Source organism: Mytilus californianus, unplaced genomic scaffold, assembly GCF_021869535.1.
Source record: "Mytilus californianus isolate M0D057914Y unplaced genomic scaffold, xbMytCali1.0.p SCAF_10, whole genome shotgun sequence".
In the NCBI taxonomy this organism is placed as follows: domain Eukaryota; kingdom Metazoa; phylum Mollusca; class Bivalvia; order Mytilida; family Mytilidae; genus Mytilus; species Mytilus californianus.
Window position 1 is genome coordinate 68927905 of NW_026262582.1, and position 27686 is coordinate 68955590.

At 31.9% G+C, this 27686-nt stretch overlaps 1 long non-coding RNA gene across 3 annotated transcripts; it reads left to right on the top strand.

Moving 5' to 3' along the window:
* Positions 1-1065: 1065 nt before the first annotated feature.
* LOC127718431 (uncharacterized) lies at positions 1066-27134 on the top strand. 3 transcript variants are annotated; one of them, XR_007989824.1, is made up of 4 exons: positions 1066-1083; positions 19702-19839; positions 22644-22723; positions 26985-27134. It is a non-coding gene; the product is annotated as an uncharacterized LOC127718431 (long non-coding RNA). The 3 variants fall into 3 exon arrangements; XR_007989822.1 differs by lacking the exon at positions 1066-1083 and adding an exon at positions 4627-4658; XR_007989821.1 differs by lacking the exon at positions 1066-1083 and adding an exon at positions 16935-17062.
* The last annotated feature ends 552 nt before the right edge of the window (positions 27135-27686 follow it).

Consider the following 27686-nt stretch of genomic DNA (forward strand, 5'->3'; position numbering starts at 1 on the left):
CAACTCGTGATGGCGTCCGTCAGTAAATGCATATTAGTCTGAAATGACATTAACGGTACTAATTTTTCTGCACCAGGTTATTTTGATCTAAACAGATCTTAAAAGACTGAATAGTAAATTATTAAGTCATTTTTCAGTTTTAAAGTCAGTTTTCAGACTAATCCATGGTGGTATATTCAGTGCTGTTCAGACAACTCGCTTGCAGTCAATTAAGATCTGTTCAGTATTTGTTCAGAAAGATCAGTAGTTGTTATTTACCTGCTCTGATTAACACCATACCAAATTGTCCGAAAAGCTACTGAACAGTACTTAATGGACCGCACGCCATACGTCTGATTGAGCTGAATTTACAACATGAAAATTTAAATTAAGGCGTTTTTAGTTCAATCTTTTCATGTGTTTTTAAGATCAAAATGACTGTTTAGGACCTAAACCTGTTTACTAGTAATAAGTTGCATTTTTATTTGTAATAGTACATACTATATTTGTTATTCTAAACACATAGGAATCACGTTACATAAAAAGTCCATAACCAAAACTCATATTACTCTAGTGTGAAAGAAGACCAACAAGTTATTGCCCATAATCCATTTGTGTTTAAGATAACAGCTCTATAGATATAAGAAGATGTGGTATGAGTGCCAATGAGACAACTCTCCATCCAAGTCAAAATTTATAAAAGTAAACCATTATAGTTCAAAGTACGGTCTTCAACACGGAGCCTTGGCTCACATCGAACAGCAAGCTATAAAGGGCTCCAAAAATTACTAGTGTAAAACCATTCAAACGGGAAAGCCAACGGTCTAATCTATATAAAAAACGAAAAACGAGAAACACTTATGAACCACATCAACAAACGACAACTACTGAACATCAGATTCCTGACTTAGGACAGGTGCAAACAATTGCAGCGGGTTTAAACGTGCATATATTTATTCATAGGAAGAGCATACAAAGAGAGTTGTTCACCAGTAGCTAGAGATTCGACTTGTTACAATAATATGGTTTGCATTTCTGGTATATGCGATTGTGAAATTCCTGGAAGGCAATATCACGACCTTAAAGATAAAAGTTGTAAACCAAGTATGTATTCATAGTATATAATTGTAATTTTAACTTCTACAAAAAAAAGATGTGTAATATTATAGAATATATTGGGTTTTTTTTAAAGTTATTTCGGTCTTGACCATATTTTGCTGGCCTTTCTAGAAGCTCATCATAGATACCAGGGGTTAGCTCATGCGCTTGTAAGGGATCAGAAATTCCTGTCGTGGAACCACTATTAAAATCAGTTGATGAGTTTTAACCGGTAACAGTAACTAATCCTGCAAGGAAGTTTTCTTGTTTGAATTGTTTTACATTTGTCATTTCGGGGCCTTTAATAGCTAACTCATGCGGTATGGACATTGCTCATTATTGAAGGCCGTACGGTGACCTATAGTTGTTAGTTTCTGTGTCATTTGGTCTCTTGTGGAAAAATATCTCATTAGCAATCATACCACATCTTCTTTTTATATATGAGAGAAATAGATTTGAAATCATCTATTCACCTGACTGTTCAGTCCAGTGTTTCAGTTTCTCAACTTACTAGATAAAACGTAAAAGTAGTTAACCGGTATTCAAAACTCGTAAATCAATAAAAAAAAAGGATAAACAAAACTGAGGAAATCGCATCATCTATAACATGTGTAAACATGCCATTTTTTCGATAGAATAAACATTTCTATTTGTGTATGAATTATCCACAATGAGAGTCCAGACTCAAACAAAATGTCAAAATAGGGAATATGACACAACCGGAATATTTATAGATTACACGATGTTACTGGTGTCTTTATATGTAACATCGCAAATACATTCCTCTCTCTCGTGAGCTAAGCCTCAGACACAAAAAATATACTACTATACAAAAATCTACCACAAAAAGGAAGATTTTTCGTAAAGTTTCTTTTGTTTTTGGACGGTGATGTTCCTTTAACCATATCTTATGGTGTGTCCCAACTCATTAGCCTTACCTGTGTAGTGATGTTATAGATTTAAATGAACTTAAACGTTAATCCTTAAATTTTCATAGATAAATCATTTGGTTTTGAAGTTTGGCTTTAGCAACAGCTTTAGATGCTAAATCCAAGATTTTACGTTGAAGTTGTTTTTGGAGCCCGTAAATTTAAATTTGATCCACGTAAATTTGTCGATTCTCTGAAATAATTTGTTCCGAAATATTATCAATTTAACATCTTTGAATATTTTTTTCATCGCTATTAAATTGATTTTGTTAGCCGTAGATTAAAACATAAATTAAAACATATTGCTATACAGTTAAAAACATATACGGTCCTATATCAAGTCGATGTTTTTGCGTTGTACGAAGCCATGTTTTTGACGGACTGCGCATAGTGTTTTTACACTAGATTCAATTAATTTGTACTGATTGATATTTTGTCTTGGATACACGATTTTTATAAGTGGTTTTTAACTTGAACTATATTTCAGTAACTGCGAGTACTCACAGATCGTTACTTTCTGTATTTAGTTTTTCTTAGATGTTTTGTATCGTTCTGTTGAGTCAAGTCCTTTTCAACTAATCTTTAAAGTTTGGTCTGATGTTGTGCTGTTAAATCACTATTTTAGGTTTAGGGGTGGGTTGAGTGCCCGCAAACAGATTTAGCCTTCCCACATTATGTATGTGCCTGTCCTAAGTCAAAAACCTCGATTTCAGTGGTTGTCGTGTGTTGCTGTACATCATATTTGTTTTAATCATTGTTTTGTACATGAATCAGGCCGTTGGTTTTCTTATTTCAATTGTTTAACTTTTTGTTATATTTTGGCTTTTAATAGCTTGCTATGCAATATGAGTTTTGCTCATTGTCGACGGTTGTTCGATGACCTATGGTTTCTACCATCTATTTCATTATGACTCTGATGGATAGTTGTGTCATTGGCAATCATACAATATCTTCTTTTTTTCATATCTATCTCTATTTTTAGCCGAATGTGTTTATAATGCTATTCATACAGTACTCAAAACAGTTAAAATCAACTATTCTCCTTCTTCTAACCCCTTCGACCACTCATGTAAAAGCATATAAAAATAATTCCATTTAGTAATTTTAACTCTTTTGACTGTGAAATTTTAATAATTCAATGTGAAATATGTACAAAGAAACCTACGATGAAAAGGGAATTATTCAAAGTAATATTACATCTTTCAATTATCAGCGGAGTTTCGGATAACAATTATGCATATATTTATTCATAGGAAAAACATACAAAGATAAATGCTCACCAGTAGCTGGGGATTCGACTTGTTACAATAATATGGTTTGTTCCTCTGGTATATGTGATTGTGGAATTCCTAAAGAGCAATATTACGACCTAAAAGATAGAAATTGTAAAACAAGTATGTATTATATTTCTTACTTTGGAGAAAACTTTGTCATTATTTTTAGATTTGTATACAAGCTTGTGTTTTTTCTTGATTTCGTACGGTTTTGTACCGTAGAGAAATAGACTGAGACAATCAGTATTAGTTTTGGTATTTAAAGTTAAAAATTATCCTATTCAAGTGCAACTGCAACAGATCTTTCTACTGAAAGTCAGTATTGGATTGATTAACTACATTGAAGTAAAATTGTTCACCAGCTGATTGCAATACAATACAATACAATATGTTATTAACGTTTTAACTTTTACAAACCAATACATAACGCATTGATTAAAACAAATTATAAATATGTAAAAGCCATTCATATAGAATTACGAGAGACGATTATTTACACATTAGAAACAAATTACTCAAAGCTAACTGATTGCGTAACACATACTTAATAGATAGTGTTAAAAAAAAACCCGCTTAGTTAATCTTAGATGAATAAATTTCTGAAGCATATGCGTTTCAATATTATTTTGAAACTGCACATTACATGCATAAACAAGAGGTATAGTGGGAGGATTGAGATCTCACAAAACATGTTTAACCCCGCCGCATTTTTGCGCCTGTCCCAAGTCAGGAGCCTCTGGCCTTTGTTAGTCTTGTATGTTTTTTTAATTTTAGTTCATTTATATGTTTTGGAGTTTAGGGTGACGTCCATTTTCACTGAACTAGCACACATTTTATAAAGGGGCCAGCTGAGGACCACCTCCGGGTGCAGGATTTTCTCGCTGCATTGAAGACCCATTGGTGGCCTTCGGCTGTTGTCTGCTCTTTGGTCGGGTTGTTGTCTCTTTGACATATTCCCCATTTCTATTCTCAATTTTATAAAGTACTCAAAAATGCTAACATATATCCCTTTGACATATATGTATGTAGTCCTGATGGTCATGTTCAGAGTTTTGGCATAGTTACACAAGGTAATGTGTTAAATCTCCTAATGGTGGAAACATATAGTAGAAAATTATCTTGCCTGAACATATTTCTTTAAAAACAATATTACAACTTACTTTGGTCGTATAAAGACCACCTTTTTTGTCCATAATCAATAGCTGTTACAGATAACAATTCTGTATATCTTTATTCATAGGAAGAACATACAAAGATAATTGCTCACCTGCCAGTGATTCGCCTTGTTACAATAATATGGTTTGTGTTTCTGGTATATGTGAATGTCAGAATCCCGCCATACAGTATCACGATCCAAATGATAAAAGTTGTAAACCAAGTAAGTATTCGGATTATATATTTGTAATGTGAATTTAAATAAGAAAATATGCAATACTATATAATAAATTTTCACTGTGTATTCGGTCTTGACTGTACCTTAAGCAGGCCTTTAATGAAACACGGATTATCAAAAGAAAACACATAATACATACCAGTTGTATAATTTGGATCGCTAAAGTGCATTTTCGTTTTCATAAGAATCAATACAGGCCTCCAAACGAATCAGTTTCATTAGGGCATTGAAATTTGAATTATACATATTCATTATCTAACATTGCATCGACGAGAAATTTTAAGGTTGGTTTAATGTACAATCAACACATATGGTACAAAATGTAGCACTCCACAGTTAGGAAATAAAATTAAAATTGAACCACAAAATGTTTAATCTTCTTCTATTCCAGGCTTTATTATATAAGCCAACTGTTTGTGTCATACATGTGCACATGAATGTAAACAGTATCTGTTATAAATTTGATTTTAAAAAGTTAGAATATAATTCATTTTTTTAGTATCCATGGCAACATTCTGCATTTATTTACCATAAAATATTGCAAAAAGGGGCATGACAAGGTCACAAATTCCCCCTAAATTTGGTTCAAACTAGAATTCTAACCCCTTTGAGTGATACCTTTTCTAAAACTATCAACATTAATCTACCAAAGGATTAAAGAAAAATTGGGTGTATCTTGCCTTCATACATACATTACACAATCATGACGGCTATATTAATCTTCAGCTATCCAAAAAATAATGTTATTGCACACTACATGTAGCTTTCATATTTGAAAAATCCACCGGGGCCAAAATGCGAAGATACACACCTAACTGTGGAGAGCTACCTATAATTTTGCTAGCTATAAAATGAGGTTTAACCCACCATTTTCTTCGGAAAATGCCTGTACCAAGTCCGGAATGTGACAGTTGCTTTCACTCGTTACTTGATAGCGATTGATTATGTCAGTTTTTATGCACTTCCACTTTTTGAATTACCTTGAAATCGGTATTTTTGTTATAATTTTTCGTTACGTTCATAGTAACTAAATGATTCTTTTCACAATTTTTCATCACATTTCAACTATCTAATATGACATTATGCTACCTCGTCAATTGATGAGCTATAACCTCTGATATTGCTCTACTCAAGCAAGGTTATGAGATAGGACTGACGTGAACTATTGAGTACACTTCATCAAGTTTTTCCCTTAAAAAGATAAGACACAACAGTAATAAAGCGGTGTTTTAATCCGTGAATCATTACAAAATAAGATAAACCAAACTAAGGAAAAATGGTATTAACTCCCAACATGCCAACAGGTCGGTGTTTGTCGAGACAATGAGAGTCTCTTGTTATTTATGAATCATCCAGCATTGGAATACAGATTTAATCAAAAAGTGTCGTAATATGAGACACCGCAAATACTTGTCTTGTAGTGAGTTGCGATACAGTCACACTCTATCGATATTCTGGGCCAAAGTTGCATTCAATACCTGTTATTTGGTACATATCATAATTTCGCTACAGAGACCTCATAACGTAATCACTCATCAAAACAGTGGATGTTTAGTTTAAACCAGGTTTAATCCACCATTTTCTAGATATGGAAATGCTTGTACCAAGTCAGGAATAGGAAAGTCGTTTTCCATTCGTTTGATGTGTTTGAATTTTCCTTGGAGTTTGGTATTTTTTGTTTTTTTACCTTTTGTACCATGGAGAAAAAAACATATGCAGTATAAAATTGAACAATCAATATTGGTAAAAGCTGGGACTATTATACTAACGGGATTAGAATCTCGTAGGTGTTTCCTTATGATATGACCGAATTACTGGAATCCACGAGATTTTACGAGACTTGCGAGGAATTGGAATCAAAGATGTCAACGGCTGTGTTAATTTACGGATTTTAAACGATCTCCAAAAACGTTTTAGTTTTTAAGTATTAAACGAAACAGAATATAATTTCTTATTTATAATGACACATAAAAGAGAGATTTTCAGGTTGAGAAGTGATTTAAAGCGATGTGAAATGGTCACTGATTTATGGCCGCCGTTTTTTTTTTTATTATCCCTTTGCATTTAGGCATACTTCTGTAACGAAATGTATTCTTATATAACTAAAATAAATAAACAAAGTTAAAATTTGTTGTTTTTTCTTACGAAAGAGTCCAATCTAAGGACATACCATCACTAATTACAATAATAATTTTCAAATTAATTAAAACAGTTTTTGATCAACACATCGATTTATGACTTTGTTGCCTTTATATAATATTTAAGGAAATTATTAATTTTTAAGATTAAATATTTAAAAGAAAATGGCAATTAATTTTCATTTCAATATACACAATCATGTCTCCAAGACATATAATTGCACAGTATGACATGTATATTAGGTAAATAAATTATGTTATTACCAGGTAAATCACAACATGTTCTAATGAGTTTAAATTGTCACCTTGTACACGGGAAGTTGAATTGTTACTACACCACAGTGTTCAAAATATTTGAAAACAATTAAAATTCCCAATGAGAAATAAAATATAAATAACTACTCAAATTTGTATCGTATATATAATAATGTTTTATCAAATGGAGGGGCTAGCTTATATTTGGCATAACTTGTTTCCTCAATGTTAATAATTATTACAGAAGAAAAGAATTCTTGCAACAAAAAAAACACAAATTGCTTGACAGAAAGTCACAGGACATTAGGTGATATTATACATTTTTTAACTTAATTTTTTTATTGCATGTCTCAGTTGATATGCAAGTAGAAACACACAAAAAAAGAAAGAAAATTATAATCACAATTCCCGCTTTCTCTAATAAAGTAAACTTTAGTGTCTGTCTTATTGTTTAGTTTATCATTTTGGAATGAATTAGATATTTGTTTACATTATTAAGACAAAGAAGGAATATCCTTTGCTGTAATCCCGCAGGTGCAGGTGCACTCGACTCCAATCTTAATTGACTAGGATTGTCAGTTTTCCTATCGAAGGTCGGTGGTTTTCTCCGGCACTCCGGCTTCCTCCAGCAATAAAAACAGGCCGCCACTAAATACCCCAATAGCGGTGCTTAAAAGTGGCGTTAAAACACCAAAAAATCAAAAATCAAAATCCTTTGCTGTACATGCAAAATCAAAGAGTAAATATTGTGCCAGACAAAATAAAAGACAACTCATGCATAGTTGAAAAAATAAATAAAAAAAGGTACCTTTGATCGGTAAATGTATACTAATTATTATAATAGTTTTCTTCTAAGAAAACAATTTGTGATCAACACAAATTATATTTAATGAAATTATTTATTTTTAAGATTAAAAGCATACACCCACATTTAAACACTTTTAAGATGAAAGTCCGTTTTTTATTGTTTCATAAAAAGAAAATAGAAACAAAAAAGAAAGAAAGTTATAATCGCAATTGCCGTTTTCTCTTTTAAAACACCTTTAGTTTCTGTATAATTGTTCATTTTATAATTAATATTAAATATTTATACATAATTGTTATAAAATACAAGACAACTTCCAATCATTATTTTAAAACTGTATCGAATTGGTAATGTAGGGTCGTATGTTATCGTCAATAAAAGCGAGTTCGTATACGTAATTTGACACATGTCCGTTTCCGTACCATATTGGTAATTAGAATGGCCTGAAAAGGTAATCGATACGATTGTCAAGTGTCAGTTCCCGACAATATATTATAAAACAACTGTCATATTCCTGACTTGGTACAGGCATTTCCTTATGTAGAAAATGGTGGATTAAACCTGATTTTATAGCTTGCTAAACCTCTCACTTGATGACAGTCGCATAGAATTCCATTATATTGACAACAATGTGTGAGCAAACCAAATAGACATAATAGGTAACAATATCAAAAATTGACAAGTAAAAACATTCAAAACTGACTAGCAAATGTTCTCTTCCTTCTGCCGGAATTTTACCCCAAACTAATGTAATCTTGCTGATCATGTTTAGTATTTCATCGTAATACAATGTTGATGTTTAAATTTTGTATAAGCTTTAGAAGAAATATGTAGAAATAACAAAGACTGAAAAGTTAAATACTTTAACCCATGTTCCAACATTCTTAAAAAGACTACCAAATAAAAGTCAGAATGTGAATATATATGTTCAAACTCTTTTAGGTCATTTTTTAGTAGCAATAAACAAAAAAACTATGTCAATTGGACATGCTTTGATACTATATATGCCCTTGAATTTTTACTAGATAACATTTTTGTTCGCTTTGGAGATTCCGTATATCGTCAGGTTATCGGAATTCCAATGGGAACTAACTGTGCACCACTTATTGCGGACTTTTTTGTATTGCTATGAGTTACAATTTATGACAAAAATCAGCAAAGACTCATCGAAACAACATCTGATACACAAATTTAATAATACTTTTAGATATTTGGATGATATTTTGGCTCTCAATAATGACGACTTCAGTATGTATACTAAAGAAATTTATCCTGTTGAACTTACTTTAAATAAAGCTAATACTAACAATGACCACTGCCCTTTCCTCGATCTTGATATCTATATCATTAACGGAAAGCTTAATACTAAAATATATGATAAAAGAGATGATTTTTCATTTCCTATCGTTAATTATCCATTTTTAGATGGTGACGTTGCCTTGTCACCATCTTACGGTGTTTATATATCTCAACTTGTACGATTCGCTCGTGTATGTAACAATGTTTTAGATTTTAACGAGAGAAATTTATGTATTACTGAAAAATTATTACACCAGGGTTTTCAATATCACAAACTAGTCAAAACATTTACTAAATTTTATCATCGGTATAAGGACATCATTCGTAAATATAGCTCAACATGCAGGCTTCTTATACGTTCAGGTATTTCACATCCAATTTTTTTATGGAAATATTCTTTATAAAGCACAAAAATGTCAGTATTCACCTCTGAAGCTAACAAAACCTATAAATAGACTTTTTAAGAAGGGATATAGTTACGATACTGTTGTCAGGTCATTAAAAATTGCATATTTTGGCGTTAATATTGATTCACTTATAGGGTCTTTGCATCGGCACTAAACACATTTATTTAAAAACCAGTTTTTGGCATGACACGGGTTATGTTCTTCTCATATATGTTATGATGGTATGATACTAAACCCCTAACGGGAAGGATTGTGCCTGATATTCATATGATGAAGACATAATCTTTCAATCAGTTTAATTGAAGTCTGGAGCTGGCATGTCAGTTAACTGCTAATAGTCTGTTGTTACTTATGTATTATTGTCATTTTGTTTATTTTCTTTGGTTACATCTTCTGACATCAGACTCGGACTTCTCTTGAAATGAATTTTAATGTGCGTATTGTTATGCGTTTACTTTTCTACATTGGCTAGATGTATAGGGGGAGGATCTCATAAACATGTTTAACCCCGCCGCATTTTTGTGCCTGTCCCAAGTCAGGAGCCTCTAGCCTTTGTTAGTCCTGTATTATTTTTAATTTTAGTTTCCTGTGAACAATTTGGAGTTTGGTATGGCGTTCATTATCACTGAACTAGTATATATATTTGTTTAGGGGCCAGCTGAAGGACGCCTCCGGGTGCGGGAATTTCTCGCTGCATTGAAGACCTGTTGGTGACCTTCTGCTGTTGTCTGTTCTATGGTCGGGTTGTTGTTTCTTTGACACATTCCCCATTTCCATTCTCAATTTTACCAAAGTATTGTTCGTAACCAATATGTGTTACAGCTATAACTTCTGCATATATTTATTGATAGGAAGTGCATACAAAGAGGAGTGTTCCACCGAAGCTGGAGATTCGACTTGTTACAATAACATGGTTTGTGTTTCTGGTATATGTGGATGTAAAATTCCTGGACGGCAATATTACGATCCGAAAGATCAAAGTTGTAAAATAAGTAGGTTTTGAGACTATAGACATGATATAGTTATAATCTAAACTAAATTTAAAAAAAAATATATGCAATATTATAGAATATAAGGTTTTTCATCTATCTATTTCGTCATATAATTTTGATCTATTATTACAACAAGGAGGAAGTAAAATAAACACATATAGTTTAAGTGCCAATCTGCCTTTGAATCAGGCAGTGGTGAAAACATGACAAAAAAAAAAACCCACTCAAGTTTACATTTATTTAAGTTCAAAGTGTGTAATGGTGCACGAATATAACCTTCGTCTCCGTTTCCTGTTCTGGTATTTCAAGATATAATTTGTTTGAAATGCACTTAAAATTACCAATAAGAATGAGGGGAGCTAACTCTGTAATTTGCTATCATACTAACCTAAATTTATATAGTGATTTCTCGAATTACCAGACACACAGAAACGAAAGACCTACCATATCTAACTCGTGATGAGTGTAGCTTCATAATAGGATGGTTAGGTCAGTAGGTTTTTCTCGGCCATATTTTAAAATTCTTCAAAATTGCCTGATTCTTACAAAGACTGGAACTTTATTAAGTGATAATGTTTACCTTTTCTTAATCTCTAAAATTGCATATGCCATAATGCTATCTCGTCCAAAAGAAAAAAGGAATTCATCTTACAGGAAACGATCGTAAGCAAAGTGAAAAAATTAAGCATGAGTAGTAACAGTCAATCCAAACCCCCTTCCGGAATATCAAAATGTCACCCCTAAGTATAACAGTGTTTAAACAAACCCGCTAAAATAATATGTGTTTAAATGTTCTATTTACAATGCACATGACATCCATAATACACATGATAAATTAAAAGAGACTGTTATCCTCCTAACACCCTTAATTGTTTCAATTAAAGTGTTGCTTGTCCTTAATACACTGCGCCTAAAAGATCAGAAAGGTGAATTAATCCAAGTTATATCACAACTTTCACTTGTCTAAGAAAGATCACCAACTTATTCATGTTATTGTCCATAATCAATACCAATTACAGATAACCAATCTGCATATATTTATTCACAGGAAGGTCATATGAAGCTAATTGCTCACCAGTATCAGAAGATTCGACTTGTTACAATAATATGGTTTGTGTTTCTGGTATATGTAATTGTAAAAACCCTAGAGAGCAATATTACGATCCTAATGATAAAGATTGTAAACCAAGTAAGTATTTATAGTATATAGTTATAATTTGGAGTTCAATTAAAAAAAAAACACTTACAATATTATAGAATATAGTTACATTTCTTTATATATTTCGGTTTTGACTACCTTCTGAAGGCCTTTCTTGAAATTTAATTGATAAAGAGAGAACTCACCATAGTTAAGATCGTTATAATTTGGTACGCCTGACGCGAGTCTCGTCTACAAAAAAATTATCACGAATGACCGGTCTAAAAACAGGTACATTAGACACTGAAATATATATTTTCAATTGTAATACTATAACATTACAACGACTCGTTAGTTCCAAAGAGTATAGAATTAGTACGTGACTTTTTTTTCCTTTTCCTTTTAATTTTAATTTTTGAAGAATCAAGAAAAACGAATAGACAGACTAACCAAAAATATAGTCAGTTGATGAGTAATTACCGGTGATACGTTAACATAAACGACTCCAGCAAAGTATTGTGAGATAGAGAGTGGACTGAAACCATATATGCACATAGCTAGTCAGTAAACTGTTTCATTTTATTAGATAAGACCCAATAGAAGTTAACCTGTTTCAGACCTCGTAAATAATTACAAACCGAGATAAACAAAACAAAAAAACATTAACGCCAACAGTCCGAGATCTGCAAACGAATGAGAGTCTTTTTTTATGCGCGAATAATCCATCATGACTGACATAAAATGTCAAAGAAGGGAATATGAAACAACCGACAAATTAAGCTATTAGACGATAATTGTGGTGTCTTAATATGTAACACCGCAAATATATATAATAGAGGCGAAAGATACCAATGGGATATTCAAACTTTTAATTCGAAAACAAACAGAAAATGCCATGGCAAAAAATGAAAAACGACGAAGAGACAATCAACAGTACACAAAACACTACATAAAAAGAGAGTTGATCTCAGGTGCTCCGGATGGGCAAGCAGATTTTTCTCCACATGTTTCATCCGTCGTGTTGCTCATGTTAGGTCAAACCCAGTGATTAGTCTTAATCAGTAGGTCACATTCGAGGAGAAGAGGACGGCATTGTGGTTACGACAATTGGTACATATCCGTCGTAATCGGTGAAACAGATATTCTATAACGGTCAACTAACTCGTGATGGCGTCCATAAAATTCTCAAAACGATAATTTCACCTTTATGAGTTAAGGCACACGCCTACTCAATATGATAGTGTGCAAACGAATCCACTAAATTTAGTATACTCATACTGCACATAAAACACTCAAAACAGAAAACATCATCTGTTGTTCTTCTGCTTATATTTTATCACATGTATTCAGACACATATTCAAAATTTTCGAAGTTCTCTGAGCACAATATAATGCTCAAACATTTACGGAGCAGGAGGTTGTGGATACATTATCTTCTTTTCAAGACAAATACAAAAACCTCAAGCAATAATATTGGTGTGTCTAAATCATGCTTTTATAGGAAGTTAAAATTTACAGTAAATCTAAAATCTCAATCGCATTAGAAATATATAGTGTTCTTTTTATAAGTTCAAAGCTGAACTGGTAATTGTACTGCATAATAGAAAAATAATGGATGTGGGGTATCCATCCATGACATAAAATCAGTACATGCACAGCAAAACAATTCACAAAAAGCAAATGAACAGCGCTTTTATTTAGTCAGTTTGAGGCCTTCAACACGGAGCAAAAAAACTCACCTTCCTGTAAGTTTAAGATGTGTACATGTTCTCATAAAAAAAAAAAAAAAACTTTTCACTTTTTGATAAAATTTATCAAAACAACAAGAAGTAATAAAAGAACCTACGGCCTTATAGCAGGGATGTGGTCCTAACGCAAACATCAAAAAACAACGGCAGACATTATCTATTAACCAAGCTCTGTTCTTTACCTATAAATAAATTAAATACAATTTTAGAGGATTGCAACACAATTTCATATCGCAGTCCTAAGTATGAAATCGTTCAAATTATAATGGAATATTGTTATTCTAAACTGTTTCCCAAAATTGATCGCCCTGAAGATCATAAAAAACATTTTATTAAAATAAAGTATGTCAATAAAGGTTTTGATTTTGTAAATATTGTATTTTTAACGACCATTATGTTAAAGAACAAATTCCTGGATATTTTGATAATACTGAACTCCCTCTTATTTGTTATATTTACAAGTAATCTACCCGAAAATTTGTGTTTAATTATAGCCAAGTGTGTAAAGATGTGAATATCAGTGAAAATACACCTCCGTCATGTAACTGTAGTAATTCCGAATACACTTATGGCTCCATTTCCCATGTTATAACAGGAGACCTTAACATCATTCGCGACCGAGAGTAAAAATCATTCCTTAGTAAAGGACCTAAATATCGTCCCCCGTCAATTATTAATTGGAATGAGTGTCGTAATATCATCCACAACTCACTTCGTGCTTACTGTTTGAATGGATAAAACGGGAAAAAGCTGAAAAAAAATCTTTGGACTCTTTCTTTAATTCAGTAATGAAGATAGTTGATATACGTATACAACATTTTAAAGAACATTTTACTCTTAACAACAACCATAAAAATCCTATTTCTCGTATCAAACATAAACTAAAAGAACTAGCCAAGGAATTTGTTTTTGTCTCGGCTGATAAAGCTGCTAATAATATCATTATAATTTGACGTAAATTTTACATTGAGGTTCTGCAAAAGGAAATCACGAATTCACCATTCCAACTGACTTCATTCTCAGAAAACGATATCTGTAACAAACATAAACTATTAGCTACTTCTTAAAATACGTCTTTACAAGCAGAACCAAATATAATGAAAGTCCCAACTATGTACTGGCTTCCGAAGCTACACAAATCACCTTACAAATATAGATTTATTTCGTCTTCAAGTTATTGTTCCACTACTAAATTGTCTATTCTACTTACTAGTACACTTGGTACAATCAAAAACCTGATAATAAATTGTTCAAATAAGACCTTTGAAAATAGTGGAATTGACTACTTTTGGAGCGACAAAAACTCGTTGGAAGTACTTGATAAATTGCATGCATATATTGGTGATTTTGAATCTGTTCAAAGTTTGGATTTTTCTACCCTATATACCACTTTGCCTCATATTCTTATTAAGAAAAAATTCACTCACCTAATTAAATGGGCGTTTAAAAAGTCGGAATGCGAATACATATGTTCATACACTTTTAGGTCATTTTTAGTAGCAACAAACAAAAGAGCTATGTCAATTGGACATGCTTCGATACTATATCTGCCCTTGAATTTTTATTTGATAACATTTTTGTTCGCTTTGGAGATTCCGTATATCGTCAAGTTATCGGAATTCCAATGGGGACTAACTGTGCACCACTTATTGCGGACCTGTTTTTGTATTGTTATGAGTTACAATTTATGACTAAAATCAGCAGAGACCAATCGAAACAACATCTGATACAAAAATTTAACAATACTTTTAGAAACTTGAATGATATATTGGCTCTCAATAATGACGACTTCAGTATGTATACTAAAGAAATTTATCCTGTTGAACTTACTTTAAATAAAGCTAATACTAACAATGACCACTGTCCTTTCCTCGATCTTGATATCTATACCATTAACGGGAAGCTTAATACAAAAATTTATGATAAAAGAGATGAATTTTCATTTCCTATCGTTATTTATCCATTTTTAGATGGTGACGTTCCCTTGTCACCATCTAATGGTGTTTCTATATCCCAACTTGTACGATTCGCTCGTGTATATAACAACGTATTAGATTTTAGCGAGAGAAATTTATGTATTACTGAAAAATTATTACACCAGGGTTTTCGATATCATAAACTAGTCAAAACATTAACTAAATTTTATCATCGGTATAAGGACATTATTCGTAAATATAACTCACCATGCAGACATCTTATACGTTCGGGTATTTCACATCCAATCTTTTATGGTAATATTCTTTACAAAGCACAAAAATGTCAGTATTCATCTCCAAAGCTAACAAAACCTTTAAACAGACTTATTAAGAAGGGATATAGTTATGATACTGTTGTCAGGTCATTAAAGATTGCATATTTTGACTTTAATATTGATTCACTTATAGGGTCTTTGCATCGGAATTAAACATATTTATTCTAAAACCAGTTGTTGGCATGACACGGGTTATGTTCTTCTCATATGTTTTATGATGGTATAATACTAAACCACTAACAGGAGGGATTGTGCCTGATATTCATATGATGAAGACATACTATTTCAATCAGTTTAACTGAGGTCTGGAACTGGCATGTCAGTAACTGCTAGTAGTCTGTTGTTATTTATGTATTATTGTCATTTTGTTTATTTTCTTTTGTTTCCTATTCTGACATCGGACTCGGACTTCTCTTAAACTGAGTTTTACTGTGCGTACTGTTGTACGTTTGTTTTTTCTACATTGGCTAGAGGTATAAGGGGAGGGTTGAGATATCAAAAAACATGTTTAACCCCGCAGCATTTTTGCGCCCGTTCCAAGTCAGGAGCCTCTGGCCTTTGTTAGTCTTGTATCTTTTTTTATTTTAGTTTCTATATATGTATATGAGTGTATAATTTGGAGTTTAGTATGACGTCCATTATCACTGAACTAGTATACATATTTGTTTAGGGGCCAGCTGAAGGACGCCTCCGGGTGCGGGAGTTTCTCGCTGCATTGAAGACCCATTGGTGGCCTTCGGCTGTTGTCTGCTCTATGGTCGGGTTGTTGTCTCTTTGCCACATTCCCTATTTCCATTCTCAATTTTATCAAGTCAGAAAAGGTGAACGACTGAAACCAAAATTAGGCAAGTTTCAATAATACTAATTATTCAAAAGATGCAAGGTAAATGTGTCTCAACTATCGAGAGACATTTAAGTTTTTTTAATCTAATTTTTTTAGAAATGTATTCTGACGTGTCGAATGAATAAACTACCAATTGCATTCTTTCCCTTTCTTGACATTTCGAGTCAATCTAGTTCCATTTGGCGGGTGAGGCATTAATATCAAGTCACGCTTACACATTCAATTCAACCGTTCTTACTCTCATTCAAGAACGTGTGATTCCTTTTTTCATATAGTGTGTGTGTTTTCACTGGTTAAACAAGTTTTGAACATATGTAAACTAGTGTTGCCCAATATGTGTTACAGACACCAATTCTGCATATTTTTATCAATAGGAAGAACATACAAAGATGATTGTACACCAGTTGGAGAATCGACTTGTTACAATAATATGGTTTGTGTTTCTGGTATATGTGATTGCAAAATTCCGGAAACCCAATATCACGACCCAAGTGATAAAAGTTGTAAACCAAGTAGGTAATCATGGTATATAGTTGTGTTTTAACTTTTATAGAAAAGTCAAAAGTATAAATGCAATATAACAGAATATTTGTAATGGTTTTTGTGGCTTTTGTTTTTTAGGGGTGCAGGAGTGTCTTGGTTTTATCTTATGCGGACCTCTTTTGTTTTGGAAAGAAAAACTATCATAGATACCAGCCTTTATGATTTTGTAAGCCTTGCTATTGTTTTTATACGCCCGTTTACGGGACGTATTATGGTATACCGTTGTCCGTCCGTCCGTCGGTCTGTCAGTCCCTCAGTCCGTGCGTCGTCATAATGTCGTACAATAACTCAAAAACGCTGTAACCAATTTGCATGATACTTTTGTGAATTGTTTATATCTATTGACGTGAGCTCCTTTTCGTATTTTATAAATTTTAGATTTTACGTTTCGGAGTTATGGGGTGTTATTCATTTAAATAGGGGGATTTTCAAGTTTTCGGACTATAACTAAAAAATGCTTTAAGCAGTTTTCATGAAATTTTGGTGAATTGTTAATATCTGTTGACGTGAGCTGCCGTTTGATTTTAAAAATTTTAGATTTTACGTTTCCGAGTTATGGGTTTTAATTCATTAAAAAAGGGGGGAATTTCCGGTTTTCAGGCAAAAACTCAAAAGTGCTTTGAGCTGTTTTCATGAAATTTTGATGCATTATTTATATCTATTGAAATGAGCTGCCTTTTGGATTTATATGAATTTTGAATTTTACGTTTCCGAGTTATGGGGTTTTATTCATTAAAAAAGGGGGATTTTCCTGTTTTAGGACAATAACTCAAAAGTGCTTTGAGCAGTTTTCATGAAACTTTGGTGATTGCTTTATTTCTATTGACGTGAGCTCCCTTTGTTTTTTTTTTAAATTTCTGATATGACATTTAGGAGTTATGGAATGTTATTCTTTGTAAAAACGACGGGAATATCATGTGCTCATGGCGCAGCTGTTTATTGTCTACATAAGTATCATCATTTCTGTCCGAACCATAAGAATTTCATATCAATATGAATTGATATCATATATCGTTATTATTTAAAATAGCAACTGCTCTATAGTTGAAAAACTAGTTAAACGTATAATATACCGATGTAGTTTTATTATAAAGTATCGAATATTAAGTAATAATTATTTTTAGGTTTTTCACCTAAGTTTTTACTATTTTAAAATTTGCCACTATGCTATCTCGTCGAAAAGAAAAAATAATAATCTATTTTGCTCAGTTGCACATCATTGCAAAAATAAACTCGCAAAGACATACGAACTGCTCAAAAGGAGTGATACCCTAGACCTGAGATCACAAGGGATCAGTAGATCATGTCCTGTTGATAATATTGATATTAGTTAATGATTTATAAGCAATAAACTAAACTAATAACTATCCTACTGTTTCTTTGGCTTTGTCTTCTATTATGATTTATGTCACATTTTGTCCTGCTCGGCATTTTATATCTTAATATAAGTATTAATCCTGCACTAAGCCAACTATTGTATAAATAACATGTACACGAATAATTTTTGGCTTTATTTTAAATGTGCAAATAGAGTTTACTGATACTACGCTTCCATGTATATTCGGGGTTCTCTTGGCAGTCCGCGTTTAAGCTATGTCGATATTTTTCCTAAGTCAAAAATAAATATTTGGATTCAAAAGTAAAATAAAAAAAATACCGAACTCTAAGGAAAATTTCAAAACGGAAAGTTCCTTATCAAATGGCAAAATCGAAAGCCCAAACACATCAAACGAATGGAAAACAACGGTCATATTCCTGACTTGGTACAGGCATTTTCTTAGGTAGAAAATGATGAATTATACCTGGTTTTAAAGCTGGTATAATAGCTGGTATTCAAATGACTTAACCTTAAAGTGTTGGATGTAAATTAAAGAATAAAAACAATATATGTTCTTCGCCGGAAATATAAGATTTATTTGTAATCGCTACGAAACATGAGAAAAACTCGACAAGCCTCGCTTTTCGTCCTGTTTCTAAAGCTTATACAAATAAATTATATATTTGCCCACAATGTACATCATTCTGAAGTTAGAAGGGTGACCGAAAGTTGTTCACGTCTGTGGGATAGTTCTCTTATTGGCACCCAGATCTCATCTCCTTATTTGTATATTAAAGTATTGATTACAGAAAATACGTCTTCAATAAAAATGTTAATTAATAAAACAACTTTTAAGCATGCTAACATTATTAACTTAACTTTATCGAGCGTTGTTCAAACAGTTAACCTTGTTTTGCGTGCATTTTATTATAGAAAAGTTGATACTTATATAAAAATAAGAAGATGTAGTATGATTACCAATGAGACAACTCTCCACAAGAGACCAAATGACACAGAAATTAACAACTATGGGTCACCGCATGGCTTTCAACAATGAGTGAAACCCATATTGCATAGTCAACTATAAAAGGCCCCGAAATGACAAATGTAAAAAATTCAAACGAGAAAACTAAAGGCCTGATAAATGTACAAATTAATGAACGAAAAGCAAATATGAAAGACAGCAACAGTAATAATTGTTTATACCATACTAATTGAAACAGAGCCCAATCAGGCCAAATATATTCAAGACTACTTTAAACAGAGTAAAAGTAAAGCATTTTATTACAGTTGGGAAATTCCATGGTAATTGTTCGACTGCGGCCAGAGATACCAGTTGTTACCCTCCTTTGCTTTGTTCGGACAATAAATGCAAGTGCGAACTGCCAGCTACGCAGCATTATGATACAGATGATAATACCTGTATTGGTACGTATAAAGTACTTACCCCTTTCCTATAAAGATTTGAATTTACAAAAAAAAAATGATCATAGATAACAGGCTTATAACAAAGAACACCAGGTGCTCGAATCGAAACATTTGCCAAATTAAATGAATTTCGAAGTTGAGGATTATTTGAAACGTATATTCCCAAACAGTTGTTTGTATATGCTAAAGCCATCTATATCTGGTTGTAGAAAAAAATAATGTTTTGAATGATTTTAATTTTTGGTTAACAGTAAACTTTCTTCAACGGTTTCGGTTCTTATACATTTTTGGCTTCTGATGAAGGCAAACCCAGAAAAGCGCTTAAGACGAATCAAATTCATAAAGTGTTGTTTTCATTTTTTACAGAACTATACATCAATATATAGAGAATAAAGTGTATTGATCTGACAAAATATCGGTATAAGAATAGGTACTAGAAAATATTCTTACTAATCCCTATATCATTATTATACCAAGTCAAATCACTGCTCTTATTTTTATACTATAGCCCCTAATGAATTCATACCAATTCAAAATATTAAATTTGTTTGTTGTTATAGTTTTAAAACTGATGTTAAATGTGAACCCTTTGAAATTCCATTTAATTTTGTCGGAATAAAATTGTTACGTTTCAAATTAGTGTGTTGTTAAAATCAGTCAGTGGTCAATTTATTGCAAATTTTAAAGAATAAGCTTTGCTTAAAATGCATATGGACAGTGACTGTATATCATATAATTGATACAATCAACGCATTTTGACTGCTCAAATAGATCGATTGCAGTTAACAAGCTGTCAACCCTAACTCTTACATATGGCTAGATTGTCCCGATTGGCTATATATATGTAACGCAAGTAAATTATTAATTTTAAGATGTCTGTTAGGATTGTTGTGTCGTTTGTGTTGTCAACACACCCAAATAATTTAATTTTGGATGTACCACGTCTTCTGATTGGCTAAAAGTTTTTTTACTACCAGTTCATAGACATAATTTTGTCAACGTTTTTTTTCATGGTTTACTCCTTAAAAATGAAATTTAGGATTAAATTATAAGAAATGACTGTAATATTTTTTCTGTTTTTAAGAAATAGCCTGAAAAATGTTGTGCACACTTTTAAATAACCCTCATGTTTTCACCATCATTTCATCATAGACAGAAAAAAATATTACAGTCATTCCTTAAACAACAGGAAGGGTGTCACATGTGGAGCAAGATCTGCTTACACTTCCGGTGCACATTATATCATCCCCAATTTTTTGGGGGGTTTCGTATTGCTCAAACTTTAGTTGTTTATGTTGTGTTTTGTATACTGTTGTTTGTCTTTTGGTCTTTTTTTCGTTTTGGGCCATGGCATTGTCAGTTTATTTTTCGACTAATGAGGTTGAAAAAAGAACTCAAAGGAAAATTCAAAACGGAAAGTCCTTTATCAAATGGCAAAATCAAAAGCTCAAACACATCAAACGAATGGAAAACAACTGCTATAGTCCTGACTTGGTATAGACATTTCCTTATGTAGAAAAGGGAGGATTAAACCTGGTTTAATAGCTATCTAAACCTCTTACTTGTATGACAGTCGGATAAAATTCAATTATATTGACAACATTACAATGTGTGAATGTCCCTTTGCTATCTTTTGACTTTGTTTTTTTTTATGTTAATCCTACATCTCTCTTTATTTTCACATGTATAGTAAATATGTGAAAGAGAGTCGAAAGATACCAGAGGGACAGTCAAACTCACAGATCGAAAACAAACTGACAACACCATGGCAAAAAAAAAAGACAAACAGACAAATAATAGTAAAGATGACACAACATAGAAAACCAAAGACTAAGCAACACGAACCCCAACAAAAACTAGGGGTGATCTCAGGTGCTCCGGAAGGGTAAGCAGATCCTGTTCCACATGTGGCACATGAAGTTTCTTTCTTTATTTATTGTTTCTTTATCTTTGCTGTTTTCCTTGCCATTGTTGTTGTTTGACTTTCCACGGTGCTCATTGGTTTAATATAGGGCGGGCTAGTCCATTTATTATTTCACAGAATATATGTCTTTAAGAATTTTAAACATGTGTTTACTATGTAATGATAGCATTAACTGCTATTTAATGGCTGAAGGAACGAACATTCTGACAAAAGTTTCAAAAAATTAGAGCCATGAAGCAATTACTTCCTATCATGGAAAAAGTAAATTAAAATTCGAAGGAAATCAGAATAAATGCAATTAACCGGAATGTAGTTCAATAGACTACTATAAAATATCAAAACATGCATTCTTCCATGCTGGTTTTGGCAAAACCTTTTAGAATTGTAGGTCCTTAATGCTCTTTTTCTTCGTACTTTATTTGGTCTTTTTCATTTTTCATTCGAGCGTCCCTCATGAGTCTTTTGTAGACGAAAACCTGGTGTGTTTGATGAGTTATTTTCCAATGGTATAAATTTGGGATGAAGTTAAACGTAATAAACTGTTCAATCAAAATCCCTTCTGCATGAGAGTCAATAGGTAGGTCACGAAGTAATCTTTACTGGAAAAATAATTATCGCCTGACTGGATTGGAACATTTTGTTTTTTGATAATGAAACAATTTCTCAAAACTTTATTTTACGCAGAGTTTAAGCTAGCTATAACCCAACATTATGACGTTTTGTTTCTTCCAGTTGAAGTAAACTGGATATCTTTCATTTTTTTCTAAATTCAAAACCAATTAGAGAATGTTCAAAACTTTAAAATTGATTTAATAATCTAAAGATATATATATGTATCACACAATTATATACACATAAAACATGCTTTTTATCATTGTAGATAAATTTGTTGTTGGGACGACGGAATTAGGAGCTATTTTAGGCGTAACTAAGGAATCAGGAAAAGAAGAAAATGAGCATGTAAGATTATACATGACTTCTGTCTATCTATTATTCTCCGACAATCTATGTGTCATCTTTGTTTCCGTATAATTTTTCAGTATTTTAAACAAGTGAGAGGTTTAGCTAGCTACAAAAACCGGGTTTAATCCACCATTTTCTACATAAGGACATGCCTGTACCAAGTCAGGAATTTGTGACAGATGTTTTCCATTCGTTAGATGTGTTTGAACTTTTCGTTTTGACATTTGATAAGTGACTTATTGAATTTTCCATGGAGTTCGGTATTCTTGCTATTTTATTTTTTATATCGTACTGTAACCTGAGTTTGATAGATATGTTAACATAGAATAATTTTAAATTCGTTATTGTCCCCCGCGCAACGCGTTGCGGGGGATATAGAAACACCGGGCGTCCGTCCGTTCTTGTTAGCACTCTCACAGGTACAATTCTTGAGAGACTTTTATAAAACTTATACTATAGGTTAATATCAGCAATATCTCGGACAAGTTCTATAATGGTGGACGATCGCTTTTTTTAAAAGAGTTATGACCCTTGAAAATATTAAATTTATGAAAAATGACCTGTTTAGCGCTTTCACGGGTACACTTTTTTTATAAAACTTATAGGGCACTATACTATAAGTAATGACCTTGAAGGTCTGTTTTAAATATTTAGTATTCAATATAAAAAAAAATTTTGTCCCTCGCGCTCGCTTTTTATTTATAAATTGTTTTAAAGAACAACAAAAAAATGTTTTTTTTTAAGTTATTGCTCCTAGATAGATAAAATACGTGCAACGCGGGGGACATTGAATTTAGTATGCTTATACCATGGTCAAAGTATGTTTAAGATAGTCAGAAATGTGTGCAGATTATCTGACCTACTGAGTTAGTGATCACTATTTTAAAAGTCAAGGTCCTAGTTACTTTAAAAAAAAAAAGTGTGTAAAAAAAAATTGTTTCCGGAGAATAAATCAAATATTACATAATATTATTTGATTACATATAGATTACCTTAGCTGTATTTGGCAAAATCTTTCAGAATTTTTGGTCCTCAATGCGCTTCAACTTCGTACTTCATTTGGCTTTTTAACTTTTTTGATTTGAACGGCACTGATTAGTCTTTTGTATACGGAACGCGCGTTTTGCGTTCAAAATTGATTTTGAAGTCATAATGTCTAAGATCAAGGTCCTAGTTGCTAAAATCAAACTAAAATTTGTGCAGAAATGTAGTTTGCGGACGCTTAATCATACTGTATAGTTGATTATAACCATATTTTGTAACAACAAATAAAAAGAAAGATAATTGATTGTGAGTTCACTATGCCTAATATCATGCTCAATGTTGTAGCGATTTTAGTCTAAAATTGATGTGACCGCGCTTGTGTTCAGTCTTAATATTTAAATATATATGTTGTAATTGATGATAATACATAACATATATAAAGGTTGAAACTGAACACGAGTGCAGCCACTTACATTTTTATACAAAAACCGTGTGAAAAGTGACGTTTTATGGCATATTTGATAGATTTTTCATATTTAAGCTTGAATTTGAGCGTCTTTAATGACCAAATCAGTTCAAATCTTTTACATCAACTAATTGAATCGACTGAAGTAGACACTTAAGAGTTTAAAAAATGTCAAAATCTTTCATCCGAAGGACTTTAAATTTTAGTCCAAAATTAGCTCTTATCGGACCTTCTCCTTTGTGCAAAAAATTGTTTCAAGAAACTTAATCATATACTACATAAGGGATGCAATCTTTCTTGGAGATATGGCTACCTAGGGGTAGTGGATTATGTGCATGTGCTCTTGCATTTCAACTGTGAGCTTTAGATATTTGCCTTGGTAGTTATTTTTAAAAAGTAACATATATTTAAAAAATCAACATGTCAATCAAAATTCAAACATATTCCTTGTTTTTATTTTATATCATTCCACCACATATCATGTTTCTTATATATGTTGTTAATTTCATAGTTTTTATTTTATATCATTCCACTATATATCATGTTTTTTTAGATATGGTGGTTATTTCCTAGTTTTTATTATATATTATTCCACCCTATATACTATATCTATGATGTACGGTATATTTCCTAGTTATAATTTTACATAAGTCAAATCTATGCCCTTTTTATTAGATGCAATGGTTATTTTATTGTATCTGTTTATAATCATTCCAACCTATATAATATTTCTTAGATTAATTGGTTATTTTCTAGTTGTTGTTTTATTCAATTCCAATCTGAATCTGTGTCTTATTTCTAAGATGAATTGATTTTTTCCTAGTATTCTATTATAATATCCCACTATATACCCCTATTCTTAGATGTGGTTATTTTCATTTTTTGTACGTTTTTATCCTTCCACCCTGTATTCTGTTTATTAGATGTTTTAATCATTTCCTAGTAGTAGTTGTTTATAATTTTAATCTTTGTCTTATTTCTTCGATCTTTAGTTTATTTCTTTGTAGTTATTTTATACTTAGTGGTAAATACATATAAACTGTATGTGTAATACGACCAATTGCAATCGTACTGTATCAGCCATCCGTGGTGATATCGATAGCAGTCACGGTTGCAAAGGCTTTATCACACCTTTAATCTGTATCACGTCACGTCATCGATACCAGTCACTGTTGCAAAAGGCTTTATCAAACCCCTAATCTGTACAACGTCATGTACATAAAAACATCTATTTGAGGTATATAATAAAGTGTATATGATCTGGCTTTTTCAATATTACACACCGTATCAACCCTCAACCAATATAATCCCTCGAGCAGATTTCTTGGGATTATATTGGTGTCTGGGGTTGATACGGATGTGATATTGAAAAAACCATATGATATTCTCTATTTTTTGTATATGATTCCTAACAGTTACTGTGTTTGTCTTATTTCTCAGATGTAATGGTTATTTCCTAGAAGTTATTGTGTGTAATTCTGATTTATGTCTTATTTCACAGAAGTTTTTTGTCATTTCCTAGTAGTAATTGTATATAATTTTAATCTTTGTCTTATTTCTTTGATGTTTTGGTTATATCCTAGGACTTATATAATACCATTCCATCCTATATACTATGTCTTAGATGTGGTGGTTATTTCCTAGCCTTTAGTTTATATCATTCTACCCTATGTACTATTTACTAGTAGTTATTTTATATCAAACTATCCTGTATCCTATTCCCTATATGTATTGGTTGCTTCGTAAATGTAGTAGTTGTTGTATATTGTACCAATCTATGTATTAATTCTTAGATGCATTGATTATTTCCGAGTTTTATTATATCATTCCGACATTTATTCTATTTACTAGTTGGTTTTGTTTTTTCCTATTTTTGATTTTATTACAATCCTCCCTATGTCTTTTTCTTATAAATATGACTTATTTCTCAGTTGTTAATAATATCATTCATCCACCTTATATCCTTATTCTAAGATGTATAAGATTTATTGGTTATTCACTGGCTGCTTTTTCATATAATTCCACCTTATGTCCTTTTTCAAAAATGTATTGTAATTTACTATTTTTTTTATTTCATATCATTAAACCCCATGAACTTCCTCAGATGTGGCGGGTTTTTCATGTTTTTTTTTTTTTTTTTTTTTTTTCATTTTATTTCAGTCCACTCTATATTCGATTCTTAGGATTTACTGGTTATTTTTTGTTTTTATTTTATATCATTCCGATCTATGTACTATATCTTAGATGTATTAGTTTTTTCCTAGTTTTTATTTTATATCATTCTTCCCCCCTATATTTTTTTTCCTCATACTTATTGTATATTATTCAACCTTAGTCGTATGTCTTAGATGTAGCAGTTATTTTTTAGGTGTTATTTTAAATCATTCCGCCTTTATACTATTTCTTAGATTTGGTATTTTTTCGTAATCTAAAACAATAATCATTATCACATAGAACAATGATATGTGGTATGATAGTTAATGAGACAACTACCCACTGGAGACCAATTGACGTGGATGTTAGCTTAGCAACTATAGTTCAACGTACTGCTTTTAACAATGATAAAAACCAGAGCAAGCTGAAAAACCGCCGACATTTCTAACAGTTTGAAAATGTGACACAATTCAAACAAGAAAATCGTAATTACAATAGCTTTCATTTATTTTATATTCATTATACCGATAGTAGTTTTTATTTGTCTCCAAAAGCTGTTCTTATCTTTACATTTATATATCTTTTAAAATGTATTGTTTCTATACTTGTGTAGTTTTGTTTCGCTTTACCTTGTAGCTAATTTATATTTTTCAGAGACATGGTTTAAGACATGTAAGAGGCGAATTTCTTTTGGCAGGATGTGTTGCTGTGATATTGTTTGGCATGATCGCAGTTATGACAACTATAATAATATATAAGAAAACAAAATAAAATATGAGTGCAAAGTGATATTACGTATGCCAATCGGTCAATTCCGGTTACAAATATTTTGAAAAATGTATCATATTAATAGTATATTGAAAACTGCTTTATTTTGATATATTTTTATTGGCATCATTAGACTTAGTTCTAAGATATACGATTCCTGCATTCTGTTTAACTGAATCGGTAAAATTTATGATGCAAATATCATGAAAAATTAGCCGATTCCCGACCATGAGTTTGTGTTTTTCTATTGATATATACTGTCATTATACAATCTGTTGTCAATTTTGGCAAGAGTAATTTAACGATGTTCAAAACTCATACATCGATTCAGAGGATACCAATATAGGTAACAAACTAAAACTCAGGAAATCGCATGAACATTTAGAGAGGAGTGAGAAGGGAAGCATCATACATTTTTTTGTCATATATCATGCAAAAAGTTTAATCACAAAAATTCTGAACTCCGAGGAAAATCCAAAACGGAAAGTCCCTAATCAAATTGCAAAATCAAAAGCACAAACACATCAAACGAATGGACAACAACTGTCATATTCCTGACTTGGTACGAGCATTTTGTAGAAAATGGTG